Source organism: Dysidea avara, chromosome 4 (genome assembly GCF_963678975.1).
Source record: "Dysidea avara chromosome 4, odDysAvar1.4, whole genome shotgun sequence".
NCBI classification, from domain to species: Eukaryota; Metazoa; Porifera; class Demospongiae; order Dictyoceratida; family Dysideidae; genus Dysidea; species Dysidea avara.
Genome location: NC_089275.1, coordinates 7,833,377 through 7,847,927, shown reverse-complemented (window position 1 = coordinate 7,847,927; position 14,551 = coordinate 7,833,377). Strand labels below are relative to the sequence as shown.

The following is a 14,551-nucleotide window of genomic DNA, read 5'->3' as shown; positions in this document are numbered from 1 at the left end:
ACAAGGTAACTTCTTCTAGCTGATCTTTCTACAGGGTGATTTGTTTGTAGCTGAACTCTCTGCAGGGTGATTCGTTTGCAGCTGAACTTTCTACATGATAGTTTGTTCATAACTGAACACTCTACAAGGTAACCTCTTCTAGCTGATCTCTTTACAGGATAACTTGTTTCTAGCTGAACTCTCTACATGGTGATTTGGTGGTAGCTAAACTCTCTACAATTCGATTTGTTTGCAGCTGAACTCTCTACATGGTGGTTTTTTTGTAGCTGAACTCTCTACTAGGTAGCTTCTTCTAGCTGATCTCTCTACAGGGAGATTTGTATGTAGCTGTACTCTCTACAGGTGATTTGTTTGCAGCTGAACTCTCTACATGATGGTTTGTTTGCAGCTGAACTCTCTACAAGGTAACTTCTTCTAGTTGATTTCTCTACAAGGTGACTTGTTTCTAGCTGATCTCTCTACAGGGTGATTTGTTTGTAGCTGAACTCTCTACATGATGGTTTGTTTGCAGCTGAACTCTCTACAAGGTAACTTCTTCTAGTTGATTTCTCTACAAGGTGACTTGTTTCTAGCTGATCTCTCTACAGGGTGGTTTCTTTGTAGCTGAACTCTCTACTAGGTAGCTTCTTCTAGCTGATCTCTCTACAGGGAGATTTGTATGTAGCTGAACTCTCTACAGGTGATTTGTTTGCAGCTGAACTCTCTACATGATGGTTTGTTTGCAGCTGAACTCTCTACAAGGTAACTTCTTCTAGTTGATCTCTCTACAGGATGACTTGTTTCTAGCTGAGCTCTCAACAGGATGATCTGTTCATAGCTGAATTCTCTACATGGTAGTTTCTTTGTAGCTAAACTCTTTACAAGGTGACTTCTTCTAGCTGATCTCTCTATAGGGTGATTTGTTTGTAGCTGAACTATCTGCAGGGTGATTTGAACTCTCTACAAGGTGATGTTTTCTAGTTGATCTCTCTACTTAGTCTGGATGACTTGTTTCTAGCTGAACTCTCTACAGTGTGATCTGTTAAGTTTCTACCTGATCTCTCTATAGAGTTATATCTTGTTTGTATAGCTGAACTCTTTAAATGGTGGTTTTTTGATTGGTTGCTGAACTCTCTCTCCACGGTGACTTGTTTGTACTACAGAGTGACTTTTTTGTAGCTGAACTCTCTACAGAGTGAGTTACTTGTAGCTGAACATTGCTTAAAGTGACTTGTTTGTAGCTGATCTAGATGAACTCTCTACTGGGTAGCTTTTTTTGTAGCTGAACCATTTACGCAGTGATTTGTTTGCAGCTGAATTCTCTACAGAGTGACTTGTTGTAGCTGAACTCTCTACAAGGTGACTTGTTTATCGCTGAATTCTCTTCAGTGTGACTTATAATTTTCTGAATCTCTACAGCAACATATTTGTAGCTGAATTCTCTACAGGGTGACTTGCTTGTAGCTGAATTGTCTAAAAGATTAACTGTATGTAGCTGAACTCCCTACAGAATAACTTGCAATGTAATATAATTCTATAATGGAGTAAGTTATAAACGTAGCTGAAAGCTTTATTAGGGTGACTGTTCTATTAGAGTATCTCGATCTCGCATATGCTACACGTAGTTGGCTTTGGAATCATAACTCAGTGGTTTGTAATCCGATTCTTCTGTACTACTGCACGGACTTTCTATGATAATCATTCCAGCCACACACCGATTTTCAGCTCCCTACTCTAAGCGGTTTGCCTGGTAGGCGTGAAAACTATTAGTTTTTTATTCATAAAAATCGATACGTAATTGTGACACAGGTTGGGTTTTGTGTTATATCTCGATGGCCTTTAACTGGATTCCTTTCAAACCACAAAAAGGCACTCCTACGATAGTTACTCCATCTACATAGCAATTTTCAGCTCATTCCTTCAAGCGGTTTACCCTGTGGGCGTGACAGACCTTCGACCTTATTTTACGCAAATAATCGGTCATAACTCCGTGAATGTTCATCGGATTCCTACCAAACTTGGTACTGAGATTCGCCTTAATGAGCCCTTTACGTGTGCCAAATTTAAGCCCGATTGGAGCACGCATTCGTGTTTTATTTCGGATTTTGCAAAGTGTGCGAAAAGAAGAAGAAAAAAACGAAGAAAAAAAACCCCTAACTTTTGCCGCTCGTATCTCGGAAATGGCTGGAGCGATTTTCTTCAAATTTGGAATGTGGACTCCCCTACCTAGCATGCACCTCTGTAGCAACTTTGGTTTCAATCGGATAAGGAATCACGGAGCTGCAAAGGTGTGAAACTCGCGTTTACTTTTTTCCTGTAAATATACTCACGGTGTGGCGCGCCGGCTTCTTGGGCCGCACGATACACTACCGTGTGTCTTGATCAAATTAATATCCACACAAGTTACTGCAAAGATCTATTATTTATTCTGAAGCTCCTTGCATTAGGCCACTACAATGAGATAACTTGTTTCTCATCAACTTCTCATAGAGTAACACATGCGGGCGGGTGGGTTATCTCATTATCTCATTATTGCACAAGCCATAGCATATTTGTACAAAACCAGTATAATAATCCTTTATTTTGGGTTATTGGCAGGGTGCACACCAAGCACTAGTGCACACTGAGGGTAAAACTCCGAGTGCACATAAACTTCAACTTCAGTAACAAAGCTTTACAAGAGTTTCACTAGTCTTGGGGTCATATACCATACCCCAGTACAGCAGCAGCAGCAGCAGCAGCAGCAGCAGCAGCAGCAGCAGCAGCAGCAGCAGCAGCAGCAGCAGCAGCAGCAGCAGCAGCAGCAGCAGCAGCAGCAGCAGCAGCAGCAGCAGCAGCAGCAGCAGCAGCAGCAGCAGCAGCAGCAGCAGCAGCAGCAGCAGCAGCAGCAGCAGCAGCAGCAGCAGCAGCAGCAGCAGCAGCAGCAGCAGCAGCAGCAGCAGCAGCAGCAGCAGCAGCAGCAGCAGCAGCAGCAGCAGCAGCAGCACCAATGCTAGTGTATAGTCTAATATACACTGTAGCAATCACTGTTGATGCTTCGGTGGTTGTTGATGCTCCTGAAAGCACTCTAATCAACACAGAAGTAAAAAACACTCATAAAATCGTGTCTGTATTTCAATGAGATTGCAGTTTTCCATGGAAATAGTACTTTTCTACGTGATAAACCCACTACCACAACATTAAAAAAAGCCATCTCATGCAATAATGAGTGCGCATGGGCAAAAGAAAATTTTGGTGCGGGCGGTTGATGAGAAACAAGTTATCTCATTGTAGTGGCCTTAATGTTGTTATCAGTATTTAAATTGCAAAATACATCATTTGTTATTGAAAAGTGACAGATTTTTTCGAATTGCATATTAGTCAATTATTATTATAAATTCTATTCTTTTAAATTTAGCTGTACTAACACCAGATCAGGGACTATGCAGCAATTAATGTGCACTTTCTAGGTAACATTATCTTAACACTCATACTTCCATTACTGAGCATCTCTGTGGAATGCCTTACACACCAGTCTTATATAGAAGCGAGGGTGTCATTTTTGCACTTTAACCAGGCATTGGAAACATGCTTCAGCTATATATAAGTATCTTTGTTAGCTGTAAGTATAGGCGGCGGAAAGGGGGGGCTAGGGGGCTAAAGCCCCCCTTCGGTCTGGTGAGGGGGGCTTAGCCCCCCCTCAGAATGATATCACACCGAAATTATCTTTCTTGGAGTGGGGCTGAAAACCGTGATAAAGATCGAGATACTCTAATAGAGCAGTCACTCTAATAAAGTATTCAGTGTGTAGCGAGCTATGAAAGGATTTTTATGTAGTTTATCAGCTAGAAATGGTAGCTGGTGAGGTGAAAAGCTCTTGTCAGTTGGTTGCGACCTTTTTTTTTTTTTTTTTTTTTTTTTTGGTCTCACCTTACCAAACTATAGAAATAAGTCTGGGTCAGCTTAGCCCCCCCTCATATCAACTACTTCCTCCGCCGCTGGCTGTAAGTACCTTTATGTCCTATGTCTAACTTGTCTCACATGCATGCATGTGTTATAGGTACAGTACTTATGCATGGACAGTGCACTGTAATTAATTAAGTGATAGTTGTAGCATGGGCATGAGAGCTTTGCCTGATATATTTTTGCCCAACAGCCTGAGGGTTGAGGGCATACATACAGTATCAGGCAAAAGCCTGAATGCTTCATATTACAGCTAATATGTAATAATTCCTATCTGTATCAGGCTGGCAATCAATCATCCAAGCCAATAAAAGTGCAACCACTGGATGTATCAGTGGCTTATATAGGGGAGTTGAATTGGTTTCAACTTAAAACCACTTCTGACAATAAGGCACATACCAGAAATCAGTTTACAGTGCAGGCACAGGTGAGGTAAACTGCCTAGGTGGTAGACTAGCAGCCAAGTTTGTAAATTATGTTCACTATTATTATTGATTGTTGTGCAGACCTCAAAAGAGTATGGTGCACAAAAAAGGGTATACTGTAGGTACAGCTAATGGCCTAGTTAATCTTTTATGCCATTGTGGCACTGTTCCTATCAAGGGTCAGAAGACGGCCTCTTCATACGCAACGAGTATTTTTATATAATTAGTTTGACAGTTTGAAGATGTGACTGATTAGTACTACTTCTAGGAGCTTCACTTGCATTTTCTATGCCAATAAACCAGTCATTCAGGAGTGGAAAGAAATCAGAGTTTGCTGGATGCATATCTGAAATCATGATATAATTAATTTTAATGTTATTATTATTATTTGTTGTATTGTGCAGACCTCAAGTAGAGTGTGGTGCACAAAAGAAACAACAGTACAATTACAATCATACATAATTAATTAATTAATTAAATAGTGTCTAGACCAGCTAGGTTGTGCTTGAATTGTTCAATCTCTGTCGAGTTGATCACATGTTGGGGTAAGGAATTCCAAATTTTAATAGCGGATGGAAAAAAGGAAAATTTGTAAGAGTCAATCCTTGTCATTGGTATCATAAATCTTTTATTGTGTCCTCTGGTATGGTAGATGTCAGGGTTAGGAATAAGAAGATTGTCAGCATTTATATCAACTTGGCAGTCAGGGGCGGATCTAGGATTTATAAAAGGGGGGGGGGGGGCTAACTCAAGGTACTAATCTCTTGGGTATAGGTGTGTAAAGCAGCATGCTGGAACTAGGGGGGTCTGGGGGCATGCCCCCCAGGAAAATTTTGAAAAATAGATGCTAAAATACTGCAATTTGGAGACATTTCCACATAAAATTCATACCTGTAGATATTTTATATACTGCCTTTAGATTATAGGTGTGGCTCTCTGAAGCATTTTGCTAATGGAAAAGTTTAGGTAGGTACAGACAACCAAGTACATGATGTACCCCTCTCACAATTGCACAACACTGAATAGGTGCATGTTAGAATAAGAATGTTGAAAGTGGAAAATTTTGAAATTTGAACAATACAAGATTGAATCTGAGAGCAAATTAAGTATTGCCATACATATTAACTACACAAGTAGATGAATGAAGCCCTTTAAACAGACCAATGCACTTCATTGTATGTATAGGTGCAGGCAGATTTGGAAAAATTCCATAACAGAACCAACTACACTTTTCTAGTGAATGTTCTATTAGAGTAGTTAGCTGACTGCTCTATTAGAGTATCTCGATCTTGTACACCTCCAATGCTGATCCGGGTCCTTGTTGCATAAACTTTAGCATAAATCCACTGATAATACCTTGGAAAGATGTTTATAAGGTGGTTTTATGAGTATTTGTATTATTAGTGATCATATAATTATGCTAAGACAAAATTTCATTATAATACTCAGTATATTGATCAAGTAAAGCCTAAATATGAAGGGTGGGGGCTTCAGCCCCCAAAGCCCCCCCCCTGGATCCGCCCCTGGCAGTTTATGATCTTATATAACATTATAACCTTTAACGTGGGCCAGCTCAGGTTGGATAACATTTCAGTCACACTTGCATACAGGGAATAATTGTTAGTTACAAATCTCGCTGCACACCTTTGAACATTTTCAATGGTATCAATATCTCTCTCTGTGTGGGGTGACCAGACAGTGCTTGCGTATTCTAATATAAGTTTAACAAGAGCCTTGTAACAATTACTTTTGGTTTCGGGGGGGGGGACACCTGCTTATATTACGTTGTAAAAAGAATTTTAAATTATTGGCTATCTTAGTTATCTGTTTGATATGCTCTGACCAGGATGTGCTCCATGTTGTGCTCCATGTTGTGCTCCATGTTGTGCTCCATGTTGTGCTCCATGTTGTGCTCCATGTTGTGCTCCATGTATTGCATATATATGCTATTCATAATTGCCACTTCAAATGAATGATGAGCTTCCTTTCAACATGTAATCACTTACAATGTTTATTCAACAAATAAGCCAAAACTGCTATACTAAAATGTCAAATAATACATTCCGCTGATCTGCTTTGCTCTCTGCAAAGTCTACATTAGCACTTAGAATTGCTACTGTAAGAGATGGGTAATACCAATTTCAAAATTTTCTGGGGGGTATGCCTCAAAATTTTCTTGTATGTTGTGCCCCCAGACTTCGTAGTTCGAGCATACTTTGCATGTTGAATGTGCTTCACACATGCTGTATTAAGTTACTTCCACTAATGCCCATGTAAGAATATTCTATTATTTATTATTTCATTGCTTTACAGATACACAGCAAAATTACAAGGATGGTAGGTACAATAATAAGACAGTATCATTGGAAAGGTGATCTGAAGGACAAATGACAATCAATGTCAGATGCCTATAAAACTAACTACTTATACTTAACTTAATTACCAAAAGCCTATAAAACTAGTTATTAAAATAAATGATAGTTACAAGGGTTGGGGAGCTTAGCACAATTACAACAAGGACATGCGAAATGGAAAGTACATTTATTATTTGAATTAAAATTGCTTAAAGAATGTTCCCATAAATAGCTCTTTAACTGTTGCTTAATTGTGTTGAAGGAGAGGGTAAGGTCAATTACTGGCAGAGAATTCCATAATCTGGGAAGTCTATAAAAATAAGAATTGGCATACATTGAATTACTTAAAATCTTGTGATGTAGTTTGATATTTGATGATCTGGTATTAGAATTATTGAAGGTTACATAATTGGAGATGTTAAAACTAGGAGTAGGATACTTTAATGATCTGATAAAAAATAGAATGTCTAGTAATTCAAATGTGTACATTAAGGGTAATAGTTTGAGATCCATAAGTCTTTCCTTGTAATCCGAAGTAAAATCGTTTAAAATAATTTTGGTGGCACGTCGCTGAATTCTTTCCAACATCGAAATATCCTTAATGAGATTGGCTTTAAAACTGGCATAACCAAAATTCTCCATGATAGCTATATATGTCCACTATAATAATACATAACCAGAACGTGGGAGCTGCTAACACAGTCGAATAGAATCTTTTAGGCAACCATGCACATACACAATGGGCAGGGATCTAGCCGCTTCAACGCTATTCATTTGTGGAATAACTTACCGAGGCCTGGATGGGTAAGCTTGCTTTGGGAGTGGCTACTTCATGTAGAGTGGTAATTTTTTCATGTTATCAGTAAAGTGGATGTGGAAAACACAACCTACTGTATATCATAACAGTTCAACATTTTTCAATTTGGAGGGTAACAAAGCACTTTCCATCTGAGTGGTTTTCATGGCCAAATCTAAGTCATGCACACTAATCACGTGAGTATTAATTGATTCTACAATCAATTTTGACCTTAACATCTATATAATTGCTGTTCAGTTGTAATCCAGCCTGGACAAATGGACTACATTGCAAATGTATCCTGGTGCTCCTTTGATCTAAAGTGTGAAAGGTAATCTACATGTTGGTGCAAGTTACCAAGGTTATACAAACAATAAACAATTTCAAAGTTGACCAAAGCAACATTGAAACCTCAACTATTTTGGCACTGTTGCATCATTATGACACTTCCACTTGAGTTGTTTACCCTTATGAGTTGCTATAGCTACCAACCTTTGTATGTACCTGAGATTTCCACTTTGCTTTGAGAAGCTATATCTATGTATCAACAGTGAAACATATTTGCTCAACACGGACATACAAAGTTCAATATTCAACCAATCGTAAACCAAAACTTTCAGTCTTGTTTTTAGTCCATGCACAAGATTACTTGAAGCAGCTAGCTACGCAGTCCATAGATATACTGACGCCCCTTTAATATCAATGCAGAAATCGACAGGCTATGGATGAGAATCATAATTTACTGTAATTGAGTTTACCCTTTCTATGGTCAAGTCATAGCCAGATTCTTCTTTCGTAATTAGTTATATATAAAAGCATCGATATCATAGCTAGCTATATGTACGCCAAAATAGCAATTCTATTCTGGGCCACTAGGGAGCGACCTATAACCTCAATAGCTAGCTACTGAACTGACGGCGTACTGATGTTTTGAGGTACAGTATAGCTACATCGCATTTCCAAACTTTCAAACGCTATGGAATGCCTATATTAGCTAGCTACATACAATATGAAAAATTGCAGTGATAACAATAGCACGCTACGTACGCCGGGAAAAATGCGTTGTACTCTCGCCATGATAGATATATATTTTACATTTGCGTACCTGTATTGCACATCAAAGAGAATCCAGACACGTTGTAGTCAATTCGATATACAGTATAATATGTAGCTAGAACACCAAATGTTAATGCTCGTGATACACAGGTTCTAATAGTCCTTGGCGTCGATAAATTTAAAGCGGAAGTCACGTGCGGTAATTATAGTTTGAAGTTCAAAATGAATCGATTTGATTGGTCGAAATCCTATGCACGTGATTTCGCTTGTTTTTGTTGTCGCGCAAGAACTATTAGAAGCTGTGTAATACATGTAGAAACGGCTCTCAAGCATCACGTTCTCAAGCATCACGTGCGTTTTGTTTGACCAAATGAATGAACTGAGGTAACTAAACAATATAATAATAATAATAACTGATAAAGCATCTTATACATTGTGCTAGCGTAAGCCCTCGTCATTATTAGCTATGTACGTAGATACTTGGAATGTATCTACCATCTATGTACAGTAGCTATCTATTCATTTAATTTCTTCCCAGATGTTTACACTGCGGTTCATATGGTATTTTTATAATGTAGCGGTTAATATTGCGCAACCGCAAAGTCATTGTCAGTGACTCAACAAGGGGAATTACATGGTCACAATTTTTTTCATGGCCAACTCTGCACTTGCTAAGGTTACGTAATTGCTGAATCAGGCATCCCAATCGGACCGAAGCAGCTATATTTCTAAGGCGTGGTCAGGCAAAAACCGGAAAAAAAAAAGTTGCTACGGCTTCAAGTTTCACAATAGTTTACGAGAAAAGTGAGGGCAAAAGTATCGAGCGTTTTATTGCAAAAACCTTCCCTGAGCGGAATAATTTGCCATGCCGCAAGTATGTTATATACTTTACGTAGTAGCTTACTTTATACCAGCGCTACTCTATCTTTCAGTACGATTCCTTCGTATTAGCATTAAAAAAGTTTCCTAGGCATAGAATGCATACGATTTTTCCCTCAAAAAATGGCGGATGCGTTATTTTGATGATGTAATAAAGTGCCACGCCCTAGTTAGGGTCCGCAACGTGAAATTTCGACCTCCGAAAATCAACTACCAAACCACCCACAAATGCTAGGTTTGGTACCACTTAGAAATGCCAGATTGACGTTATTTTTCATTAACGTCTTGTCGTGCAAATCGGCGAATATGCTTACAAATTACGAGATTTTTTGCGGTGTTCAGATGATAGCTAAATTCCACTACAAAATCCCATCTATTTAAAGCTTTGCAATTCGCAATAAACAGCTTTGGTTTAAAGAAAATTTGATTAACTAGTAAACCTACTGCTGCAATTTTTTTTCATACAAACGCGAGATAATTGCAGGATTACCCATCATGCAAAGCATCTATAATAAGCATTATATTTTGCGACATTAACTGCGAGGCTCATTCTTTATACATAAAACTTAGCCATATTGCTAGGATAACTGCGAGGGGATTTCCTTTATATACGAAACCCTAGTACACCGCTGGGATAACTGCGAGGTGATTTCCTTTATATACAAAACCCTAGTACACTGCTGGAACAGCTGCGGCTGAAGATACCGGACATGTGGATAGCTATGCCAACTGTGGTGCTTACTGCATGTTTCTCCTGAATTTCATGGAGCAACTATAGCTGCTCAGTTCATTATGATTATGAGCATGATTAAATAATGGTATAAAGGCACAGCTTGTATGCCTGATCAAATGTACAGGCTGTGCCTTTGTTATTAGCTATAGTTATACACATATTGATTCCAATCATTAATTACTCTGTTAAAGAAATAATTACATTTGTATACAAAGTAGTCTGGACTGATGCTTAAATAATTTAATTTGGTGGCCCCTGGTTGTAGCAGATGAAAATGTGTCAGTATAAATCAGTAAAAGCAGTGTTAAAGTAATTGTTAAAGATCTTGTATAATAGGATTCATTCTTACTGAACATTTAGCCACCAAAGTTATGTGCATGTGAAAACCCCATGAATACATGTATCTATAGCTAAGAAGTTACCCATGATATAAAGAAAAATTCATGACCCATCAATGAGCTTGAGTGAGCTCGAGTGAGTTTTCATGGGGCCATGTAGCTCATGAAAATGCATGGTAAATACATGAATATATTTCAAGTTTTTAATGCAATGGTATAGTCATAGGATCAGTAACATTGGATATTTATGGTAATTCTATTGGCTGTTTTGTCCAGTATAGTGTTACAGCTCCACTCTCAGTCAATGCATTATCCAACCTGCAGCCACATTCTGACATGCAATACAGTTTAACCAATAATAATTACAATGATTACAGCATGTGCATGTATAGATCGGCATAATGAATATTATAATCACACAATTGTAGCATGAGTATGTAGATTATAATGAATATTAATCACAATTTCTCAGTATAAAGAAAAGAAAATAATTACAATGATTATACGTAGTATGTGTATATAGATCATAATGAATATTAATCACACAATTTCTCAATATAAATAAGTTTGCAATGTGTTTAGATCATAATGATTATAAGCAATCTAGCCACTGGAACTCATACGCCATTTATTACTAGCTTGTGGTTTACAAAAAAATCTATGAATTTGTCACCAAATTGTACTATGCAGCTATAGTGTTTTATTAATGTACACTTAAATTAACTTTACTTCACCCTTTTCCACAGCTTTCTTCAGTGACCGGATTGATTCATTCTCTTCAGGTCCGCAACCATCAAAATTCACCACATATCCCTTGTTGCGACTGTATGCTATCACTGTCCCTTTGTACCAAGTAGTGGTAGTCTGTGAATCATTACTGTAGAATTCTACACTAACTCTTGTACCTACTGCAGACTTGCCAGTTGGTACTGCCAACAGCAACGAGCATTTCTCAGGTGGCTTTTTAAACTGACTACCACCTCTTCCTTTCCCTTTTCTTGGTATGGTATGAAATGGTAATGTTGGCTTCAGAGGCAACCTGCAGAATTGCTTGTCGCTTATCTTCGAGGTACAAATGTTCAATCAGTGGCTTAAGTGATACTTGTTTTACATTTGATGGAATACTTTGCCTATTAATCGATTCCACTGGGTTTGTTGTAGCAGGTAAGTCGTCCCACTCAGCAGCTGTTAACATTGTGTAGGCCTTACTAAGTTTTTTCAATACACGTGGCCGTCTCCACCAGTCAACCCAAGTCACTGCATGCTTCCACCCACTGGATTCTACTTCTGAAGCATTTAACTTGGATAAGATTGGTGGTAAATAACTGGAAAGCTCCTGGAATGTTTTCACACCACACAAAACATCAAAACAAGTTTGAACTCTGTCTGTTGAAGATTCTTCTGGAATGCATTTTGCAATAGCCATAAAGATGTGATAGCCAAATGAAGTGGTAGAATGGTTTACTACTTTAGCAACTTTTAAAGCAGACCGAACGAAGTGTACACTACACCCACGGAGCAGATTACTAATAGGTTTCCCAAAGCTTTCCACAAAGGCATTAGCCTCAGCATCGTCAAAATCTATCAGGATTTCTTTGTGAGCCTTTGTCACATCATACCCATGGTGCTGAGTGGCTACATTGTACACTAGAATGGACAGTGCTTTACCAATGAATATGGCATCTTGTCTATTCAATAATGCTCTTCCACATGCCATATACTTGGTAGTATGGCTATTCAGACAAGCTATATTAAGTAAATAGGGGAAGTGATGACACCCTGTATAATCAATATTGGAAAAGAGTACATCTGCATTTGCCCACTGCTCTGCCTGGAAGGGTGACTGAAAGTAGGCATACTGTCTTTCTTTGTTGAAGCAATAAGCGTCATCACTATCTAGTTGGTATGTTCCAACCAATTTGTTAATTGCTGTAGCATTTGAGTCAGTTGGTAAATTTCCATCAATCCTTGCCTTGATAGCAGGAAATGAGGCAATCACTTTAAATGGATTGACCTTTTCATTGTCAAACTTCTCAATTTCCCTCTTTGCTTTCTTCACATGAGCTTGTACACGCTCTAAATTTGCTGCTGCAAGAGAGACCTCCATTCGCGAGTAGTCCATTCCATTACCTTTTGTATCTCTTTGGCAGTTTTCTGTAGATTACGCTTAACAGCTTGGGTAATGTCATGTAATACATTCGGAGGTATCTTCCACTCTGATGGAGCAGGGTGGTTGTGTATTTCTCCTTTGCCCTTGGAGTTAAGAGCAACAAACCATCTTCCTGATAATTTCTGGGATACACATACGCTATGTGACAACTACATGTACCAGATGGTACAAGCGACATCTTGGTATGTTCTTTGCATCTGTTTATACGCTGTTTGGTTGTTACAGTGTACGTGCAACCATCTCCAGCACAAATCTTCACTCCAGTACAGTATGACCTATTTGCTACAAGAGTGATTTCTTCGCCATCTAGGCAAACAGATATCTCAGCTACTGTTGACTGTGTGCGCGAAAACTGAATGTTGTCTAGCAGGTAGTGTGGATTCTTCACGGTTGCATGCAAATCATAGCAATTATTGAAGTGCATGCATAAATCTACATCACGGACAGAAATTCCAAAAAATTTTAGAATATTGATGTCTCCTTCAAGCCATTACCCTCTAAGGCAGCCACAATACGGGGCTTCAATTGCACACCACGACTTTGAATAGACTTACTGCTGCATTTCCGATCTGCCTCTCCAACAATTGCATCTATAATATGGCTGTGAGGGTCTACTGACATTATAGTTTGTGGGTTGCTCAAAAATGCCTCACCATCACTCGACAATTTGTATCTCCTGTGAACTTCATAATGACTGTCAAAAGGCTTGAAAAAAAAAGTCATATCAAGGTAGCCTGTGTGGACAGCAACATAAATAATTTTGTGCCAAGTCACTTGTGACATCACAATGCCATCCATTGATTTTCTGCATCCCCAGCAGGATTTGTCATCATTTACCACTGCACAAAGTACATCGAATGTCTTCACATACTTTTCATTGCACCCAAGTAAAACTGCTGTCAAAAGAGTTTTTGTGACACCATCAAGACCTGAATCGCACAAGTCTCTTATTGCACCTAACAATACAACAAGGTGGTCTTTGATATCACAGCTTACTTGACAAATCTCTTCATAATTCTCACATACCGAACATAATGGACTATTGTTTACAATACAAGTAGTGGTGTTTATGCTGCTTGCACCGCTAAAAAAGGTGGTAAGTGCCTGCATTAAGCACTTTCCATGATAAACAGCATAAATAAAGCGCCAACCCTGTGAATAATTAAAAAGCATCTCCATCTTCTTTTGTGTACTATGATCATCTTGGTCAGGCCCTAACATGGACCGTAACCACAATCCTAAACATTTGTCATCTACATGCTCATTAAACATCAGCAATCCATTAGCTATTGAATCTGGTGACCTACCAGCATGACCAATCTCTTGAAGAAAGACCCCTAAGTTACGGAGACAACCAAATCGAATTATTTGGTTGATGTTTGGATTGTCAACCCCAAGTTCATAAGCTTCAGTAGCAACTAGGACTGATATACTACCTTGAAACAATTTGCAATCTACATTCTTTTTTTCATCTATTTTCATGTCACCTATGCACTTACCAGCCTCGATACCATCATTTTGCAGAATATCTACAACCTCATCTACATCCTTCACAAAATCAAGGTAACACACGGTAGAGTGGCCTTCCAACAACTTCTCAACTTTGCCAACTGCCATGCCCCACATGGATATTGATGAATTACTTGTGCTTGGCATAACATTTTCATCATCTTCATCCTCTTCATCACTCTCTGCGAACACACGCCTTTTACAACATTTGTATCGCTGTATGTGTAACTTAAAATTTTGTCTATTATCTCTATTTGCTAAAACCACGCATCTCCCACTGTGTAAAAACCTACTTTGGAGCTTCTGTTCATTGTCACTGCTTAGTGTAGCAGACATTGCAACTATTGGGCATTGCAGTTTTTTCAGTTGA

General features: G+C 38.7%; 1 long non-coding RNA gene across 1 annotated transcript in view; it reads right to left on the bottom strand.

Moving 5' to 3' along the window:
• LOC136253107 (uncharacterized) overlaps window positions 1-8,740 on the bottom strand; it is a 28,732-nt gene extending 19,992 nt beyond the window's left edge. Inside the window, exon 1 of the long non-coding RNA XR_010699959.1 lies at window positions 8,602-8,740. This is a non-coding gene — a long non-coding RNA (uncharacterized lncRNA). The remainder of the gene's footprint in view (window positions 1-8,601) is intronic.
• Window positions 8,741-14,551: the final 5,811 nt, after the last annotated feature.